Here is a 14,307-nt window from a genome sequence, read left to right on the forward strand (position 1 = left end):
AGTAACCAGAGTAGAGGCGCTGTTTAAGGGAAAAAGTATCCGGATTACCATGTTAATAGTGACGGAAGAACATATTATTTAAGAATAATCTAGTATATAGTAAGCTAAGATGACTATATTTTATGTACATGGTTGAAGGGAATATTTTGAAAAAAAGCAAATTTATGAAAATGAATGATAATTTATCTGATGTGATGGTAGATAAATTCAAAATACTTATTTTGTATGCACTTAGAAATATAAAAGTAGCAGATATAAGAAAAATAATATTAGAAAAAGCTTTTGGTAAATATTACATGACTAGAATAAATTATATACCACAGCTACCTAACTACTCTTACAAATATTTACGATGATAAGTTACATAAAATTTTTAGAAAAAGATATAAAAAATATGCAGTTACTAGAAAAACAAATAAAAATAAATATAGATAAATACATGGAAAATAAAGATATAAAATTTCTTAATAAAAATATGCAAAAACTACTAAGGCTAAAACAAACAACTACAAAACACTATAATAAAACCAATTTTAAAAGATAGATTATCTAGATTATCTTAAAGTTTTAATCTTATATATATACTTAAAGATATAGAAATAATAGATACCAAGAAAATAATATTAGAAGAAGTAATAAACTATGAAATTGAAACTGCAAATTGTCTAGAACAGTTATACGAAGAAATTTACCCAAAAGGATATTATTCAGATTAAAAAATATTAGAATATATTAGACAAACTAGAGAAAATCAAGAAAATCTAAATAATGAAATTAATTATAGAAACCGAATTAGGAAAATAATGGAAGACCTAAAAGAAAAATTAATATGGATAGAAAAAACCTTAGAAAATTTAGATATAAGTACATGTGATAGTTTATATAATTTAAAAAACTCACTACGAGAAGAACAACACAAGATAATAAATAACATTGAAAATCTAGAATTAGATATACATTATAGTACAGATAGGATAAATTATTATACAGGAATTTGTAACTCTACAATTACTACAGGATAAAATAATTAATGAATATATCTTACGAAAAAAGTAAATTATTAAAAGATATTGAAAAAAAATATCCACGCACAAATAAAAATAGATTCACTAGAAACCTATTAAATCTATTATACCTATTAAATCCGCGCACCCCCCTACATGTTTCATTCTTCTAGATTTTAAATGTGTTATTAATTTTGATTCAATACTAGATATTAATGTAATTAAGTAGGCTAGTTTTTGTGGATTTTCTTTTGTTTTATTTAGACTTATATATTCTGAATAATTACTAGTTAAAGATTTTTTAATTTTTCTAAAAGCTTCTCTATTTTTAAATGGTCTTTGCATAATTAATTTAATATTTTTGTAGGTAAATTTTTTTGATAGAATAAGTACAACGAAAAGATTAGCTAATGAAAAGCCAGAATCATCAAGCTCATCAAAAAGAACAAGTTATGAAACAAATTCAATAAGTAATTTAAACCAATATTACATAATGGGAAAAATAAATGAAAAAGAATATTTAATACTTTTGAATACAGGACAAGAAGAAAATCATATAGCAAAATATCTAGTAAGAAATGAAGAAATAAAAACTGACAATGATATATGCCCAGATCTACCAAGAAGTTTAATAAATAATAAAAATATAGCAGAAAAAGAAATAATGTTAGGAGTTAGAAAAATAAAAATAGAATTCGAAGTAAAGGAAGAAATGCAAAAAGCAGATATAATATTAGGAATTATGATGTAAATATGAAGTATAAAGTTTTAAAATCAAACTTATAAGATATGTTAATTAATTAATAATGGATATATGTGTGTTTGAGAGAGAGAGAGAGTGATAGGGATATTTGTGTCATAAAAAAATTTGCTTCTACTTCTGCTTTTTTACAAAAGCAGAAATTTTCTGCTTTTTTCCAGAAGCACAAAAACTGCTTCTGCTTCTTTTTAAAAACATTTTTAAAAGTTTACCAAACATCATTCTTTTAAAAAATATTTTTTTTTTCTCAAAATAAGTGCTTATTTTGGGAAATAAGCAATCTCAAACAGACATTTAATTAGGATATATTTTATTAAATTAATTTTAGAAGAAAAAATATTTTTAGTTTCTGAGTTATTATGTATTTTAATTCAATTTCAACTCTCATGATATTTGACTAAGTATTTTTAACCTTCAATTAAATAATGTATGTTGTTTTGATCCTTGAATAACAGATATCATCAGTTAAATGGAATGATAACTATTAATAAGGGCATTTTAACCTTCAATTAATTATTTATTATTCAAAAAACTAACATGCAAAAAAAATAAAAATTATATGTGCTATGTCTAAAATATTTTATTAATAGTTATCATTATGTTTAATGATGAGATCCATTAGTTAGAAATTAAAATAGCACACATTACTTAATTAAAGATTAAATATGCTTAATCTAATATAATAATATGAACTGAAATTAAAATAATACGATATCTCAAGGAACAAACTGTCATTTCTCTTAACTTTATTAACATGTTTTCAAATTCTTAATTTAAATATTATTACTTTATATTATTATTTAATACTAAGGAGTCCTTTGGAATTGATGGATAAGAACAAATAGTAGTGGAATAAAATTTGAGTGCCTCTTCTAATTTCTTGTTTGGCTGCACTACATAGGATAATTTAACTTACGCCAGTATTACTAACTAGTATAGGATAAGTCATTTCTTTCTTTTGGTGGTATAATAATATAAAGATGATTATTTTGAAATAAAATAATTAAAATGACAAAAGCACCTCTCAAACTTTTTTTATAATCACTTTTGACATCCTTGCATATGCACATTGCTTTTAATATCATTTATAATAACATTCACAACTTTCACTATTCATTTATTTTATGACAATTCTTCATATTTCTTATTAAAAAATTATAATATACTAATATTTTTTTTATTTATAAATATATTATACTTTGAATTTATTTGACTAATTCCTATGTTTATATATATTTTTATTTTTGTAAAGTAATAAAAATGTTGACTCCATTGTTGAATTTTTTTTTTTTTTATAGTAAATAATTTTTTAATCACTTACAAGTTTGTATTTTATATATCAATTAAAACGAAGATAATTTTAATATTTTATAATATATGAGTGATATTTGTTTAAATGAAGTGGCATGAACAACAAATCTTCTTTTATTTTAACAAACTTAAGATGGATGTTTTATTTTAAAATTAATAAGATGGAAGATTAATTTTTAAACGCGCAGGGCATAATCATAGGAAGGCACACATAATAAAATTTTACTTAAATGAGATGAAAGTTTTATTGTTAAATACAAGGCATAATTAGGAGTGTATAGACCAAATCGTCAAGTCAAATCGAACTGATGAACCAAACTGTGAAAAAAATCGACTTGCGATTTGATTTGGTGTTAACCAAAGAAAAGTCGAATAGAATCCAAACCAAATCTCTCTCTCTCTCTCTCTCTCTCTCTCTCTCTCTCTCTCTCTCTATATATATATATATATATATATATATATATATATATATATATATATATATATATAGATTTAGGCCTTCAAGTTGTAATATTTATCCATTAGTTGATAACAAAATGATTTTAAACCCAATATAAACTTACAATCTAAATTTTTTCATTCTTTGGTCACTTTTTATCTTACCTGTTAGTTTTCGAAGAGTTATCCACTCCTTCTTTCCACTCCACGTTTTTTTATAATTGTAAGTTTTCACTAGCACATGAGTGAAAACGTATTTGATATTGTCTACAATCACAATATAATGGTAAAAACTAACGATTATAAAAAAAATCAAGAAAAATAAAAAATTTAAAAATCAACTAAAATCTAAACCGAAAAAATTAATTTTATATTGATTTGATTTGGTTTATAGATTTAATAAATCGACATGATTGATTTATTTTTTTAAGTAAAAAAATCAACTCAATCTACGTATACTCCTAGGCATAATCATGAAAATGCACACACCCAAAAAATAGATAAGATAAAAATTTTATTTTTAAATACACGACATAATCATGGGATGCACACAAATAAAAAATTAAGCTAAATAAGATGAAAGTTTTATTTTTAAGAATGAATAGCTAAAGTTTGAAAAGAAAATATTAAAAAAAAATGAAATAAGGTGGAGGGTAGTTTTGTGATTAATTAACATATTCTTAGAAATTATGAAATGCATATTATTTTAAATACAACAAATCAAACAATCAATAAAAATAGTTTCAGTATAACTAATTCTGAAATAATTTATCTCATCATAACTTATCCCAACATAACTAATCCCAGCATAACTTATATCCTAACAAAACGACCCGTAAGGGTAGAAAGAAAACAATATAACAAAATTATCTTGATTTTATAAATTGGACAATTAAATTTGAAGTTACTATATTTAGTATAGAAGTCAAGTTAAATGAAATGGTGGGAGTACTAGAAAGAGATCGAAATTGAAATGATAGCTAAAAGTTAAAAAGTGATTGGAATGATAGGTAAAATTAATGTTGAACTAAAGTACATATAGGTACTACTTAGGGGTCGTTTGGTAGAGTGTATAAGAACAATGCAAAATATAGTGTATTATTAATGCTTGCTTTAGTAATACTTGTATTATTTACACTTGTATTAGTTATACATGTATTATTTCTTATACATTGTTTGGTTTGATGTATAAGAAATAATACACCTTACATAATTTCTATAAAAGAAATTTTTGTTTACAAAATTATCCGTCTTTGATTTTGTATACTATTTTGAAACAAAGTTCTTTTGTTATTTCAAACATAATTAGTATTGTTGAACTATTACATAGAGGTTTCGGATTAATTGCAAGACCTTCATCTTTGCGCAAAAATGTTACGCCGACGGATTAGCATAGTCGAAACAAAAATAAAATATAAGACGTAAAATTAAGAAATAGTCTCAATTTTTTTTAAAATCTTTTTAAAGACTCTCGAAGCAAAGCAAAAATATGTTATAACTATTTAAATCAACCATTCATTGTTGTAAATTCAAATGGTGGGAAAAAAATTGTGAAATATTTTGAAAAGATTCACTATTGCAAATTAAAAAGGCAGAAAAAGAAATGGTGAAATATTTTGAAAGGAAAATTGAGGGGTATTAAGGTCATTTAATAAGTTAATGCGTGTTTAAAGTCTTTGTATTACTAATACATACGAAATAGAGTATATTACTAATACATACTTCAATACACAATAGAGTGTATAACTAATGCTTGCATTAGTTATACATAGACAAAAAGTCAAGCATTAGTTATACATAGACAAAAAGTCGTACCAAACAAGGTACTAGCAATACATATTAACTAATGCATGCATTATATTTTACAATACACTCTACCAAACGACCCCTTAGTGTGATATATCACTTGTGCAGATGCCTTGTTGTTAATGTCTGCTAAGAGTTAGTGGACCCTTACAACAGACTAATTAGTGCACTATAAGAGTTTTTATTAGGGCAAATTTCTTGTTTGCCCTAGTTCTTTTTGAAATCTTTTCTATTTCTCCATACTTTGTCAATAGATTAGGCATATATCAAGTGTTCTAAATGTCTTTTCTATAGAATACAGTGTTTGTTACTGTGGATCATTGTAGGATTAAGACATCATGAACTCTAAAAAATTGAATCATTTATTTTATGGTAGCAAGTATTGAAAGTAAGATTCTGTGTTACTTTTTTAGAGAAAAAAAGTAGATTACTTATTTTAATTTTAAATATTTTAGTTTTTTGAGCTAAATATTTTTAGGCAAATAGTGGATGTGACTATTTTCATTGAAAAGATGATTTCCCAGTAAAGAGAATTTTCTTGAATGACGCTTTTATTAAAGAGTCAAATAAAGATAACTTTATATGACATGTTGTACTGTCAAAGTACGCACTCGAATCTACATATAATAACTCTTACTTTGATTTTTTATTTTTAGTGTATTTTGGCCATTTTGCCCATTTCCACAGCTGTATTTTGATGTTTGTGGTATGTGGGAATGGGTAGCATGGATGTTGAGGTGTTTGATTGAGATTTAATTAAGTTTCTTTATTTTGAAAGACTTTAGAGTTGAAATGGTTGATTTTGATCAACACTCAGAGACTTGAGCATCGTATGTGAATTTTGTTAGTTTCATCAACTCTGAAATATCTATTTTGAGTTAATAGCATGGCTCGGTTGGGTTCTAAAACTTTTTGTATATTTTGAGTATTTAGATGATAGGTCGAGAGTTGATTTTGGTCAACATTCATTGATAATGACCTCCATTGAAAATTTTGACTCTTTTGTTGAGTTAGAAATACTGAATTTGGTCTAGTAGGATAGTTAGATTGTGTTCATGAAATTTTCAATGCGTTTTGAGGACGCGGGGGCTTCTTGATTCGTGCTTTGTGGTTGTCAGGTCCCCTCTGCAATCACGAAGACCACTTCTAGTCAGGTAGTCCAGGTCAACGTTGACCATCACAATTGTAAAGGTGGGTTACGCGATCAAAATGAGTAGCGTTACTGGATAAAATATAAAATGAATTTTTTGAGTCAAAATCCTATTACTATTTTAAAGTTTGATATCTCGATGTTGAGAGATTTCATAGGAGATTTTCAAGATCTATCTAATGGGTAGCTTTCTAAATCAAGATTTTAACATTTCCCACAATTTATTTTATGATTTTACCATTGAATCTTGTTTTTTCAACTTAAAAATTCACGATTTTCTTGGTAAAGTTAAAATTTGACAAATTGATAATTTCAAGTTCGATTTGACTCCATTTTTTTAATAAAAAAAATTAGATTTTAACTTCTTAAATTATGGGTGACATAATTTTTAACAAAATTCTAGTTTTGCCTTTATGGGCTTGGAGTTGACTTTTGAGTTGACGTTTTGAACCTAAATTCAATGTATAGAAACGTGGGTGTCCTTAGTTTCGTCTTCTTATGTTAAATTCGTATTTGATTAGATTGTGTGTGTTTTAAGGTGACTTAGAAAGGCAAGGTTTCATTTTGATTTTGTGAATCTTCTTCTAAGACAAGTTGAGACTTTCTTTTGCCTTTCTTTTGAAGTGTTTATGTGTTAGTTTCTTATAATGGGAGTAATGGGGAATGGAGTTCCATATAGGTGAAGTGATGAGTATCTATACGGGCATTGGAGTTATATGAAGGGTTAAAAATAATTAATTGAGTTTTTGGGACTATATTTTCTTTACTTGCTAGAATGGTTGATGTGAACTATAGTTATAAAATGAATTGTTGAACGTACTAGTTGATGGCGAAATTCCCATTTGATAAGTTGAGACAGTTTTGAATTGATATCAGATTGGACTTGTGATATAATATGCCTTGTTTAAATTGTATAGTTAATATGGAATATAAGTTGTACACCTTCACATCGTACATTATATTTCATTGGGATCGAAGTGCACTCCTGCAAACATGCACACATATATGCGCACGTGTGCACACACACTCACATACATATATTAGGATCGAAGTGCATTCCTAAACATCTTATATATATTATTGGGTTAGAGTGCATGAATGTATATATTTTATATATATTGAGATCGAAGTGTATGCCTGCATAGTATATGGACCTTGTGAGTCCTTCATGAGTCTCAGCTAACTTTACATATTGATGAGGTATGTACACAACATATTCATTGCATTTGTTCATCTATTTTACTTTCTTCAGTGGTACAAGGTGTACTAATGATTATATACTTATTGTTAAGAATTTGAGTAATTAGATATCTGATTTTATTTGCTGGTGGATTTATTGACTTGAAGATTGACCGGAGGTCGTGGTATCATCAGTTGAATATTAAGGTATTGGATATCTTTAAGATGACGTTTAGGACTCGTTAAATCCATTATAAGTTCTTGGTTATGTTCTTTGGTTTGACTAATGGCACGACGACATTTGAAGTTGATGAATAAGGTATTCGACATTATCTTAATTCTTTTGTGATTGTGTTTATTAATGATATTTTGGTGTATTTCAAGAGCAAAGAAGATCATGCGAAACATCTGAGTAATGTGCTTCAGAGGTTAAGGGATGAGAAATTGTATGCTAAGTTCTCAAAGTGTGAGTTTTGGCTTAATTCTATAGAATTCTGGGATATGTGGTATTTAAGAATGGTATTATGGTCGATCCTTCTATGACTGAAGTGATTTGGAATTGGTCTAGGCCTACTTCACCTATCGAGATTTAGTTTTGTTGGTTCAATTGGATATTATAGGCAGTTCATGTACTGTTATCCTTCTATTATAACTCTTTTGGCTAGATTGCCTCACAATAATGTTGTTTTTTAGTGGTATGTTAAATATGAAGAGTGGTTTCAAAATCTCAAGACTTTATTGACTTCAACGCCTATTCTGACCTTACTTCTAGAAGGTGAGGGTTTACATTTTTTGTGATGCTTTGAGATTTGGTTTTAGTGGTGTGTTGATACAAAAATAAAAGGTGATACCTCATGCTTCAAGGTAGTTGAAGACCCATAAGAGGAACTACCCCACTCATGATCTTGATTTGGCAGTGGTAGTATTTGTATTGAAGTTGTGGAGACATAACTTGTATAGGATTCATGGTAAGGTGTTCACTCATCATCGCAACCTTCAATACATCTTCAACTAAAAGGAGTTGATTTGAGACAACATAAGTGGTTAGAGTTGTTGAAGGATTACGGTATAATGATTCTCTATCATCTGGGTAAGGCTAATATAGTGGTGGATGCCTTGAGTAGGAAGATAGTGAGCATAAGCAGACTTGCTATATTGGTGGTTGAGGAGTGACCTTTGGCAATGGATGTCCATCAATTGTCTAATGGTTTTATTCGACTTGATATCTCTTTACTAATAGAGTTCTTGCTTATGTTGAGGCGAGGTCCTTATTAGTGGTGCAAATTTGAGATAAACAATTTAGGGATGGGAAGTTTTATATCATTCGAGATAAAGTATTGAAGGGTGAAGCTAAGGACAAAATTCTTTACTTGAAGGGTATTTTGTAAATTAAGGGTCGAATCTATGTTCCTAAAGTGGCTGACTTGACTAGATTGATTATGGAGGAGGCTCATAAACTAAAGTTGCAATTGTTTTTACTGATATTCAGACGTGTGAATCTAAATGCATATCTGAATGATTAAGATGTTGTCTACAGATCTAAAAATTGAATGATTAAGACTATTTGCTTTTCAATATTTGAATATGTAAAATTTATTTATTTGCATATATAATAAAAATGTAATTCAAATAAAAAATAATTATATATTAGAAAAATATTTAATTTAACACCAGAAAATTATTATCTGATTGAAAAAAATATTTAATTTGTTAGTGATAATGGAGATGGTTTGTAATGGCGGTGGTAGTGGTAATGATTTATGTTAGTGATTAGTAATGTTGGCGGTGATAGTTCTGATGGTAGAGATGTTTAGTATTGTAGTGACTGTTATGATAATGGCGATTGACAGTGATGTGAAGTTGGTTGATGTTAGTAGTTGAGGTGTTGATTGTGACAACTTAAAAAATAAAGGCATGATAGTTGATGATGTGCTGGTCGTAGTTGAGGATGTTGTTAGTTATTATGTGGAGATGATTATTAGTGGAGATATACTGTAGCGATAATGGTGGTTGAGGTGGTGGTAGATGTTGCAACATCTATGACAATGGTGGTAGTTGTTGCGGCTGAAGAATGTGTGGATGATAATGATGTGTTAGTGGTAGTTAGCGATGGTGTTGATTATGATAGATAAGTTGGTTAGTAGTTGGGATTGGACGATAGTGGTTGATGATGGTGGTAGTATTGGCATTTGCGTTGACATTGACGGTAGTGATAACAATGAATATAATTAAAATAATGAAGGTGGTAGATATGGTAGTATGGTTAAAAATAGTGGTTAGTAGCATTATGATTGTGAATGGTGGTTGTGATCGTAGAGGTGGTTATTGTTGTTGGTGGTTGGTGGTTAGGTGGTGGTGATAGAGGTGGTTAGTGGTGCTGATTGATGATTATGGATAGAGTGGTGGTGAATATTATCCAACACAAGAATACCTCTTAATGATTAAGACTTAGTTTCAGATCTGAACGATTTGACCTATTCAGACCTATTAAGAGCTAAAATCTTAATGAAAAATAAATTCACTTAATGGTCTGAAGTCTAAATCATTTAGATTTAAACCTCCATTAAGTGCAAGTAAATGAGGCCTAAGATATTCAATTTAACTGAGTATAGCAAAGATGTGTCATGATTTGAAGTAGAATTATAGTTGTGCAGGCTAAAGAAGGACATCGTTGAGATGTGGCAGTTGTTTAAATTATCAGCAGGTGATGCATGAGTACCATAGGTTGGGTTGTTTGACTTAGAGATGCCTATATAGGAGCAAAAGTGGAAGCATATCATTATGGACTTCGTGGTTTGCCTAAGCCTTTAAAGAAGCTTGACTCTATTTGGATGATTATGAATAGATTGACCAAATCAACTTATTTCATTCCAGTAAAGACGTACTATAATGCAGAGAAGTTAGCGAAGATCAGAATTTGAGAGATATTTTGGTTTGCATAGTTTGCACATATTTATTATTTCAGACATGGGCATAATTTACTTGTCATTTTAAAGGTTCTATACAACGTGAGTTGGACACTCAACTGGCTATGAGTAAATATTTCATCCTCAGATGGATGGCCAGTCCGAATATACTATTAAGGTGTTAAAGGACATGCTTCGAGCTTATGTTTCTTACTTTGGAGGTATTGGGGCTAGTTTTTTCCATAAGAGGAGTTCTCCTACAATGTTAGTTACTATTCCAGCATTCAAATGGCACTATTTGAGGCTTTGTATAGGAGAAAGTGTAGATATCCAGTTCGATGATAGAAAGTTTAGATATCCAGTTCGATGATCACACATATAACTCTTGTTGAGTTTGAAATCAATAGGGCGTCATGCAGAATCTAATTTAGTTGCAAACCATGACATGATAAATCACATGACAAAAGAAAAACATACTGAAAAACATACTAAAAAACATACTTTTGATATGGCTTGGTAAAAAACTACATATTAAAAACTAATATCGAAAAAACATAGAAGTTATTGGGAGAAATCTCCCCCTAAATAAGATTCTTTAATGACTATATTATGAATTCTATTGTGTTATGGCATGAGAAGAAGGGTTTTCTATTTATAGAGTCCAAAAACCTTTCTCCAAGAAAAGGTTAGCCAAATATGGAAGAGTTTTATATTTTTCTTTTAGAAAAGTTAAAGTGATGTGGTATTACTTTTATTTTTCTTCAATAGAAAATTAATACTCAAATTTTGTAAGAAAATTAGGTGAAACACCCTAACACCTTTGAGGTTAGGCCATATGGTACAAATTTTTGAGGGATTATGAAAAGGGTGTGATTAATATAGGATCGACTTTTGGCAGTCCAAAGTAGACAAAAAAGTAGTGTTAATAAGAGAGTTTTGTGGGTTGGGGTTTATGAAGGATAAGTTGGTCTTGCTAAAGTTGTCAACCATGAAGAGTGTGATAAGGTTTTGCATGAGAGGTAAGCTCAGTCTGAGGTTTATTGGACCATTTGAGATTTTTTGGCATGTCAGGGGAGGTGACCTATGAGTTGGCTTTGCCTTTGAGTCTTTAAATTGCACATCCCATTTTTATGTTTTTATATTGAAAAAGTGTTATTTAGATAGTTCGAATGTGATTCTATGGGACCTCAATGGATTTGGATCAGAATGTGACCCTTATGGACGAGCCTCTAACTATTTTTGATAGGTGGACTAGGAAGTTATGATCTAAGAGTATGGATTCTGTAAAGGTTCAACAGAAGAATCATCAATTGAGGAGGCTATGTAGGAGTTATATTTTGACATGGGAAGTAGATATCCCTGGTTTTTGACTCTTCAAGTACCTTTCTTTGTAAAATCCAAAAAATTCCTCATGTTCGTAGTACTTCTTAGGCTTTGTTGATCTCAAAAATCAAGTTATGAGATCCTTAAAATAATTAGAATTCAATGGAGGTGTATTTCAATTTTTTAAGAGGAAGTTTTTATTATGAGAGAAATTTGTGTATCGCACTAGGGGGTCCATATTAGGACCTGCACCATAGGGCCAACTAGAGAAGCTCATTGGTTGATCTCTATGCTGGAAGACACGACATGGTTATCAGTGTTGTATGCTAGGAGGGAGGGACACATCCCCCATCTCGCATGGACGTTTTCCCTCTTTTATTATTATTAGGGGTGTTTTGGTCCTTTCACCCCAAAGAAACCCCTAGTCCAATTATGTAACTCTTTTAAGTCCCTAAGAAGTTAGAATTTCATCGGTTATTTCCTCTTCTCCTCTCCCAAACTCCACAGCACATGACATTCAGGTAAAAATAAAAAACCTAGTTTTTTATTCTCAGATTCTTCCTCAAACTTCATCTTTATGGTGTGTAATATAAAATCTCGGTGAGGGAACTCTGTCCATCCCCACAAACAAGTTCCAGTTTTAGATTTAGTTCTTAATTAAAGTTAAGGTTACAAAGTTGAAATCTTTAAGTATTGCTCTAGAACTTTTGATGAAATCTTTGAATATTCCATGAGCATTACTATGAGTTAGAGTTGATTCTTAAATTGATTTTACCACATGTACAACGATTTTCCACAAATAAAGCTTATGAATTGTAATTATGTTATTGAAAACCTATTTCATGTTTTATTTGATTGATCCACACTTTCATATGAAAATATGTCTAAAAGTCGCAAGCTTATGTCATAAATAGATTTAGAATGAACCCTTATGCATTCATTATATTTTGAAAAGAGGAGTAAATTATTGTATCTTAAAGGTTAAATTTAGAAAGGTATAAAGTTTTAGAGCCGATGTTCCCAAGATAGAAACTTTCATGATTTGATATTTTGAGCCTAGGGCCCCAATCATATTTTTCGGATTATGTTTTAAAAATTATATAATAAGTCTTTGGGGGGATTATTTAGCACCGAGATAGGCATGGGATTAGACGACACCTGCCTAGAAACTTCATTGCCACTGTGGATATGATTATCCACGGATAGGTTGGACTCTTCTATTAGCCTAAAAGACTCATATTAGATCCATAATTTCATATTTTTTTTCATATACTCTGGCAATGTATAGGATGGATATCCCATTGTAATGATCTTCTTTGTCGTTACGTAGGAGTTCTACATTTACAATCCCAAGTCCAAATTCCTTTCAGCATAGAAGTTATAAAATTCAGGCTAGGTTAGTTTCGATCGATTTTGGGAACGAGTATGGTCTAGGGAAATTTGGTACTTATTTAGACTGGTTGGGTAACTCTGGTATTAATTCCAAGTTAGTTAAGATAGTAAGGAACCTACAGGATTTTACAAAATCGAATTTAGGTAAGTAGAACTTCAGGAATTGACCTTAGCGTAAAGGGTATTGTTAGGAATGCCCCAAGAATAAGGTGTGTTGTAAAAAAATGAGATTCTTGGGTGAAGACAGACTTTTTCTCCCGTCAACACCGCTATAGCGGTGGTCAAAGCAGTCAATACCGCTATAGCTGTGAAAACCACAAATTTATGTAATATTTCTCCAAAATAGTTTATTAATTTCTAAATTCATTTTAGGGCTAACCAAGGTGAATTTTATCAGAAATTTGTTGTTTGGCTTTGTTACGGTAAGTAATTCATCTTCATTAACTTGTAATTGATGATTAAGCCTTAAAATCACCAATTCACGGAGTTCGAGGAGAGTTTTGGACTGAATTTGGTAAATTGCTGACGAAATGGGGAAATTTAGGGATAAACTAATGGTTTTAGTTTATTTAATGCTTAGTTATCCTTGTTTTCGTTAATTCCCTAATTTATCCACGAGATTAGTAGTTTTAGGTGAATTATGATAGAAATGCCCAAGAATGGGAAAGGAATAATCATGAACTTGACCTTACGCATTCGGTGTGAGTTGTGAATCCTGATATGTTAGGTCATTTCTTTATATATGTATTTCTATACATGATTTAGACCACGATCGAGCGGGAATTTCACATGAGGGCAAAATTCTATCTTACAGGGTTGTGCAAGCTTGATTTGAGGTAGGTGATGTTATTATAGTTAATCCAACTTGTATTATATGTGAATGTTAGCTACTTTGTAGTGTGGTTGATTATTGCATATTGTTTGGTATGGTCAATGGAATGCTTACTTGCTTAATGAATTTATCGAGCTTGTTTCTAATTATGGGATGTTTCAGTATTTGGAACATTCTTACAGGTTATTAGTGAACAAGGTTGGCAG

The sequence above is a fragment of the Capsicum annuum genome, chromosome 2 (genome assembly GCF_002878395.1).
Source record: "Capsicum annuum cultivar UCD-10X-F1 chromosome 2, UCD10Xv1.1, whole genome shotgun sequence".
NCBI classification, from domain to species: Eukaryota; Viridiplantae; Streptophyta; class Magnoliopsida; order Solanales; family Solanaceae; genus Capsicum; species Capsicum annuum.